Source organism: Tupaia chinensis, unplaced genomic scaffold (assembly GCF_000334495.1).
Source record: "Tupaia chinensis unplaced genomic scaffold, TupChi_1.0 Scaffold000223_1, whole genome shotgun sequence".
Classification (NCBI taxonomy): domain Eukaryota; kingdom Metazoa; phylum Chordata; class Mammalia; order Scandentia; family Tupaiidae; genus Tupaia; species Tupaia belangeri.
In genome coordinates, this window is record NW_006159698.1 from 375,693 (window position 1) to 382,739 (window position 7,047).

Here is a 7,047-nt window from a genome sequence, read left to right on the forward strand (position 1 = left end):
TCCCAGCTGTTTTCTAAAGATCCTTAATCATCCTGTTCTCCCAGGTTGCGTTTACTGTTGCCACCTTCCCAGACCTCTCTGCCTCCTCCACCTCTCAGCCAGACAATCATCTTTCTAGGCCTAGCAATGTCTGCATGACTGAAATATTTTCAATGGTTTCTTGTTGCTTAAAGAGTAAAGGTCAGGTTTCTTGGCCAGGTTTTCAAGGCCACCATGTAGCCTAAACTTGTCATTTCATCCCATTTCCTAGAATTTCCATCATCTCTCAATTCCACACTCCAAGCAGTTAAAACCAGTCAGTTTCCCAAGACTCCTTCCCACCACTGAGACTCAAGATGCCCCCTAACTTCCCTGTTGGCAGGGTGCTCTCGTTGGGGCTCCCTCGGGGAGCCGAGCTGCTTACAGTTGCTCTTGGATTTACCCTGCTCCTACCTGTCTGCTGGTCCATGAGGTGAGAGTCCCTTCATTTGACTCATCTTTGTATAGCTCATGGTGCTAGCAGAGAGACAGAGCTGAAACTAAATGAACGTTTGTTTCTTTAACTAATGAAAGTCACATGGCGGAGAAGTGTCAGTTATACAGAAATATGGCTGCTTAGACACAAGTCATTCTTTAGCACTTCTAGGATTCGAGTGTGGTTAATTTTGTCATGTGTTAAGTTATTGCTCAACCACTTATTTCCCCTTTTATGCTATTTTCTTTACATCAGTCCCTTTTTAAAACCATGAGTGAAGAATTCTTTTTATGTGTGGATCACAGAGCACAGTGGTATCTTTCAGAAGCCAGATAAAAGCACGACATCAAAAAATGCCATTACCATATTGTTGAATGTTCACTGGCCTTCCCAAACACTCAGGGAGAAAGCTAGGATTTTACCCATAATGGAACTTGTCCATGGAGGCCAGATCAGAAAATAAGCAGAGGGTTGTGTTCCCTTACTATACTCTCTCTCTCTCTCCCTTTATTAAAGAAGAAAATGGAGAGAAAAAGGGCTATTTTTGACAGTTCTAGGTTTCTGAGAAATCTCCATCCTTGAAAGTGGTTGTACTAATTTACATCCCCACCAACAGCGTAGAATTCCCTTTTCACCACAGAACTTATCATTATTTATTTTTTTAATTTTAGCCATTCTGACTGGGGTTAAGGGGTATCTCATTATGGTTTTGATTTGCATCTCCCTTATGCTAAGAGATGTCAAACAGGTTTTCATATGCTTTTGTTCTATTTGTATATCTCCTTCTGAGAATTGTCTAGTCAGCTCATTCTTCCGTCTTTTAATTGGATTCATTTATTTGTGTAGGTAAACTGCTTCATTTCCCTATATGTGTTGGTTATCAGCCCCTTATCTGGGGTGTTGTTTGCAAATATATTCTCCCACTCTGAGCGATGTCTTCTCACTCTATTTATTGTTTCTTTTGCTGTGCAGAAGTTTCTAAGTCAAATATAGTACCATTTGTTTATTTTTGGGACTATTGTCTGTGCTTTGGAGTTCTTTAAGAAGTCTTTGCCTATTCTAAGGTCTCCAAGAGTTTTCCTTGTGTTTTCCACCAGTATTTTTATAGTTTTGATGCTTTCTGTCCAGATTCTCAATCCAGTTTGAGCTGATTTTTGTTGGTGGTTAGAGATAAGGATCCAGTTTCATTCTTTAGCACCATTTGCTGAAGAGATTCTTTTTCCCACTGGATTGTCTGAGTCTGAATTTCTCCCTGTTTCTCTATACTTGGAAAAATTTTCAGATAGTATTTCATGAAAGGGACTTTTCAGGCCTTTGCCAAGGATCAGTTTACTGTATGTTCTTGGTTTATTTGGGAGTTCTCAATTCTGTTCCATTGCTCTACCTGTCTGTTTCTGTGCCAATACCATGCTGTTTTTAATTATCACTGCTTTGTAATATATTTTGAGGTCAGGAAGTGAGATGCCTCCTACTTGATTCCTCTTGTACAGTATTGTTGTGGTTTTACAAGGCCTTTTATGCTTCCAGACAAATATTATGATTGATTTTTCTATTTCTGTGAGGAATATCTCTGGTAGTTTGATTAGGATTGAATTAAATTTGTAGATTAATTTGGGTAAGACTGACAGCTTGATTATATTAATTCTTCCAATCCAGGAACGTGGGATATTTTTCTACTTTTTTGTATCATTTTAAATTTCTTTTTCTAGTGTTTCATAGTTTTCTTTGTAGAGATCTTTGACATCTTTGGTAAGGTTTATTCCTGGATACCTTACTGGTCTTGTGGTTATTGTCAATGGGACTCTTTCTTCAATTCAGTCTCAGTTTGTCTATTATTGGTGTATGAAAATGTTATAGATTTTTGTATGTTGAAAAAACAAAATCAAAAACAAAAACAAAACCAGCTCCTGGGTGCCAGGCTTCCTTCTGCAACAGTCGTGGGTCAGTCTCGCTTGCTCTCTTTCTACCGCCATATTGGTTCTGTGTCCTCTGCACATAATGCCCAGTGAAGCCACAGAAACTGTCCCTGCTACAGAGCAGGAGTTGAGACAGGGTGAGACAGGGTCTGGAACAGAATCTGACAGTGATGAATCAGTACCAGAGCTTGAAGAACAAGGTTCCACACAGGCAACCACACAAGCCCAGCTGGCAGCAGCAGCTGAAATCGAAGAACCAGTCAGTAAAGCAGAGTCAAAGTGGAAAAAAGGCACGGAAGGCTATGTCCAAACTGGGTCTTCGGCAGGGTACAGGGGTTATTAGAGTCACTATCTGGAAATCTAAGAATATCCTTCTTGTCATCACAAAACCAGATGGCTACAATTCAGATACCTACATAATTTTGGGGGAAGCCAAGATCGAGGATTTATCTCAGTAAGCACAGCTAGCAGCTGCTGAGAAATTCAAAGTTCAAGGCGAAGCTGTCTCAAACATTCAGGGAAACACACAGACTCCAACTGTACAAGAGAGTGAAGAGGAAGAGGTTGATGAAACAGGTGTGGAAGTTAAGGACATAGAATTGGTCATGTCACTAGCAAATGTGTCCAGAGCAAAAGCAGTCCGAGCCCTGAAGAACAACAATAATGATATTGTAAAGGCTATTATGGAATTAACAACATAACCATTTGAAAAGGAGGACTTCTTTTCGTGTTCCAAAAGAATACTGCAGCTTGGTTTGAAATATGTACTGTTTCTATCATTAATAAAGTTATGGCTTCTTGTTCAATGAAAAAAAATGGGACCAGCAGTTGGCATAATGGCTATGTTGCTGGACTCCCATGTAGCCGACTGCGGTTTGAGTCCCAGACTTGGTGGCTTAAAACTCACACCGGCATGTGTGCATGCGTGCCCAAGATGCCAAGAGAAGAATGGAGGAGAAGGGATTGCAGCATGGCCATTCCTCCTGGGGCATGATTTCTCGCTTTCTGTCTCTCTGTCTCTCTTTGTCTTTCTGGTGAGCACATGTGCCCTATAACAAAAACCTGTCCAAAAAAAAAAAAAATTGTATGTTGATTTTTTTATCTTACCACTTTACTATATTAATTTATCACTTCTAGGAGTTTTTCTTTTTTTTGAGATTCCCTTAGATTTTCTATATATTGCATCACATCATCCACAAATAGAGATAATTTTACTTCTGCTTTCCCTATTTGGATGCCCTTTATTTGACTCTCTTGTCTAATTTCATTGGCTAGAACTTCCAGTACTATGTCAAATAGGAGTGGAGAGAGTGGGCACCCTTGCCTTGTTCCAGTTTTTAGTGAAAAAACTCCAGCTTTTCCACATTCAGTATGATATTAGCTATGGGTTCTTCATAGATGGTTTTTATTGTATTGAGGAATGGCCCTTCTATGCTGATTTTGCTGAGAGTCTTGGTCGTGAAGGAATGTTGTATTTTATTGAATGCTTTTTTTGCATTGATTGATAGGATCATATGGTTTTTATCTTTCCTGTTGTTAATGTGATGTAGTACATTTATTCCTTTGCATTGAATCAACCTTGCATCCCTGGAATAAATCCTACCTGGTCATGGTATAATAATCTCTTAATAAAGTTATGACTGTTGTTAAATATGATTTGCTCATATCTTTTTGAGAATTTTTGCATCCATATTCATCAGGGATATGGACCTGAAGTTTTCTTTTGATGTCATGTCCTTGTCTAGTTTTGGAATGAAAATGATGGAGAATTCATAAAATGAATTCAGGAAGATTCTTTCCTTTTGAAATTTTAGAAATGATTTAAGGAGAATTGAGGTTAGTTCCTCTTTAGAAGTTTTATAGAAGTCAGAAATAAGTCCACAGGGACCTGGGCTCTTCCTTGTTGGAAGACTGTTTATTACTGATTCAATCTCATGGTTTGTTATGGGTCCATTTAGGTTTTCTATTTCTACCTGGTTAAATCTTGGTAAGTTATATGTGCATTAATTTGTCTATCTCATCTAGGTTTTCTTGTTTGTTGGCATATAGTTGCCCACAGTACTCTCTGAAGAAACTTTGTATTTCTGTTATATACAGTGTAATAATGCCTGTTTCCTTCCTGCTTTGCTCTATATGGCTACTTTCTCTGTTTTTCTTGATTAATCTTGTCAATTTTGTTTTGTTTTGTTTTGTTTTGTTTTGAGAGGCTTTCGCTATAGGGTGCGTGCGCTCGCCAGACAGACAGAGACAGAGAGACAGAAAGTGAGAAATCACCCCCCAGGGGGATGGCCACGCTGCAATCCCTTCTCCTCCATTCTCCTCTCGGGATCTTGGGCGTGCACGCACACGCACCCAGCATGAATTTAAGCCACTGGGTCCGGGATGCGAACCGCGGTTGACTACGTGGGAGTCCAGCGACATAGCCACTACGCTAACTGCTGGTTCCCAATTTTGTTTATCTTCTTAAAGAACCAGCTTTTGGTTTGGTTTGTTTTCTGCATAGCTCTTCTATTCTCTATTTCATTTATTTCTGCTCAAACCTTTATTATTTCTATCCTCCTGGACCTTTTTGAGGTTTGTTGTTTTTCCAGTTCCCTGAGTTGGCGTGAGGCTGTTTATTGGCCACCTTTCTGCTTTTTTCTTGTCAGCACTCATTGCTATGGATTGCCCTCTTACAGCTGCTTTTACTGTGTTATAAACACTCGCTTGTTCAATATCATTGGTTTCTATGAACCTTTTGATTTCAGTCTTAATTTCTATAGTTTCAAAGTCATTTAGGAGTAGGTTGCTTAGTTTACATGTGTTTGTGAATTTTTGAGGGCTTTCTGTAATTGATTGCAAGTTTGATTCCATTGGTTGGAAAAGATGCTCGAAATCATTTCTATACCTTTGAATTTATAAAGGCTTGTTTTTTTCTTTTTCTTTTTTTGAAAGGTTTTTGCTATAGGGTGCGTGTGCCTACATTGTTTCAATTGAGAAGTCTAATGTCAGTGGAATGGGATAAACTTTATGAGTAATTGACATTTCTCCCTTGCCATTTTTAGAATATTGTTTTTATCTTTAATTTTTACTGATCTGGCTATGTCGTGCCAGGAGAGAATCTTTTTGTGTTGATTCTATTTAGGGTTCTTTTTATTTCATGGGTCTGAATGTCTCCATGTTTCTCTATATTTGGAAACATTTTCAGATAGTATTTCATGAAATATTTTTCTCATGCCTTCAGCAGATTCTTCACCTTCTGGAATACCCAGTATATGGATATTTTGTCCTTCCCTGGTGTCTAGAATTTCCTGTATGTTGTCCTTTTTTTTTTTTTAATTTTGGTTGTTCTTTCATTCTTTTTGGTTAGTTGGTCTATGTTGGAGACTGTCTTCAAGGCTGGAAATTCTTTCTTCTGCATGGTCCAATCTGCTGTTAATGCTTTCGTGGGAGATTTTAATTTCTTGTATTGTATCCTTCATTTCCAGCAGTTCTGTTTGATTCTTTTTTAGAGTGTCTATTTATGAATTCCTTTTAAGTCCTGAAATAATTTTCTCATTTCCTGGAACTAATTGTCTGTTCTTGCATCTCATTGAGTTTTGTCACTATGGATATTCAGAATTCATTCTTGGACATTTCTGTGTATTTCTCTGTGCTACTCATTGCTGGTGAGGGGCTACTACACTTACCTGGGGAAGAGTTACCACCTTGTCTTCTCATGTCTCTTCAAGATCTGTGCTGGCTTCTAGTCATCTTATTGTTAGCTCCCAGGTGTGTTCCTGTTGGAGGTCTCTGTCTCTCAGGTCAGAGCAGTTATGGGTAACTTCTAGTGCTTTTTTCCTCTACCAAACGTTCAGCTCTTGATGAGGTAGTAGCAAGCTCAGGAGATATAACTTATGGAGAGGACCAAGTCAAGCTCTGTGCAGAGTGGGTTGGAGTACTAAAAGTTCCAAAGTTGCTCCCAGGCCCTGAGTGTGGACTCACCCAAGGAGGCCTGACCAGACTGTGCTCAAGTCTCCTAGCAGGCAAGGCAAGCTCAGCTTTCCAGACCAGTGGGTGAGAGCAGTAAAATTTCCAGTTTCTCCCAGGTCCCAAGCTCAGAATCCCCTGAGGCGGCCTGCCCAGACCAGGCTCAAGCCAGTGGATGATGGAGTGGCAAAAGTTCCAAAGTTGCCCCCAGGCCCTGGGTGCAGACACACCCAAGGAGGCCTGCCCAGACCAGGCTCGAGTCTCTCAGTGGGCGGGATGTTACAATTCTTTAAATTTCCTATCAGGCTTAGATGTTCTGTGTGGTCCAGTCTGCTGTTGATATTTTCAAGGGAGGTTTAGATTCCCCGCCTCATATTCTTTGTCTTCAGGAATTCTGTGCGATTCTTTTTCAGTGTGTCTATCTCTTTATGAAGTTCTTCTTTAAAGTCATGGAAGGATTTACTTATCTCCTGGAATTTTTTATCTGTTCTTTCTTGCATCTCATTTAATTTTGTTGCAATGGGTATCCTGGATTCTTTTTCTGACATTTCTGCAATCTCTCGTGTTTTATCCATTGTTGGTGAGGAGCTACGACGTTCCATTGTACAGAGGGAACTTCCTAGTTGTCTCCTGTTTCTTGGGGGCTCTGCTTTGATTGTCTGTCATCTGGTAATATACTGACTTCTTCCTGCTTCTCTGGACTATGGTTCTGTAGCCGTGCGCTCACGC

At 39.8% G+C, this 7,047-nt stretch overlaps 1 pseudogene; it reads left to right on the plus strand.

Annotated features, from left to right (window-relative positions):
* The first annotated feature begins 2,452 nt into the window (after window positions 1-2,452).
* On the plus strand, window positions 2,453-3,071 carry LOC102470117 (nascent polypeptide-associated complex subunit alpha pseudogene; annotated as a pseudogene).
* Window positions 3,072-7,047: the final 3,976 nt, after the last annotated feature.